This window comes from Egretta garzetta, unplaced genomic scaffold, assembly GCF_000687185.1.
Source record: "Egretta garzetta isolate BGI_Z169 unplaced genomic scaffold, ASM68718v1 scaffold912, whole genome shotgun sequence".
NCBI classification, from domain to species: Eukaryota; Metazoa; Chordata; class Aves; order Pelecaniformes; family Ardeidae; genus Egretta; species Egretta garzetta.
Window position 1 is genome coordinate 37,134 of NW_009258882.1, and position 760 is coordinate 37,893.

At 66.2% G+C, this 760-nt stretch overlaps 1 protein-coding gene across 1 annotated transcript in view; it reads left to right on the top strand.

Moving 5' to 3' along the window:
• The first annotated feature begins 30 nt into the window (after nt 1-30).
• The window catches only part of LOC104121805 (zinc finger protein 282-like), a 27,721-nt gene continuing 26,991 nt past the window's right edge, over nt 31-760 (top strand). Inside the window, exon 1 of the mRNA XM_035889479.1 lies at nt 31-72. The gene's annotated coding sequence lies outside the window, so the exon portion shown is untranslated. The remainder of the gene's footprint in view (nt 73-760) is intronic.

Here is a 760-nt window from a genome sequence, read left to right on the forward strand (position 1 = left end):
GGTGGCCACAGTGCAGGCGATGGAGAGGAAGATCGACCTCCTCGCCACCCGCCTGCTCAGCCTGGAGGGTCGGTCCGGCACGGCCGAGAAGAAGCTCCTGGACTGCGAGAAGACGGCCATGGAGTTCGGGAACCAACTGGAGAGCAAGTGGGCCGTGCTGGGCACCCTCATCCAGGAGTACGGGCTGCTCCAGCGGCGCCTGGAGAACGTGGAGAACCTGCTGAAGAACAGGAACTTCTGGGTGCTGCGGCTGCCCCCCGGCCCCCGGGGCGAGGTCCCCAAGGTAACGGCTCCCAGGGGGGCTGTGGGCCGGGCGTTGCCGTCTACTTCTCGGCGGAGGAGTGGAAGAATTTGGAGGAGTGGCAGAAAGAGCTGTACAATAACCTGGTGAAGGAGAACTATGAGGCTTTGATCTCCCTGGGTAAACATCCCTTTTTGCCCCTTTCCCGACAGGCCGGGGTGATGGCTGCATCTCCCCGTGGGTGCCCTGGTGCCCCTGTGCCCCGTGGTGGTGGCACACGCCATGGCCTCGGGGCCCCCCATGTTGGAGGGAACCCTCTGTGGCTTGTGCCATGTGCGTGGGGACGGGGCGATGTGCCGTGCCGTGCCGGTGCTGCCGCACGGGGCAACCTGTGCTGCCTGGCCCTGGGCAGCTGGAGCGGGTCCTCGTCCCCCAAAAGTGATGGCCTGAGCCTCTGTGCTGCACAGGCCTCCGGCACGGAGGGCCCGCCGAATTTAGGCAGCTCCTCCCCCCCGAGAG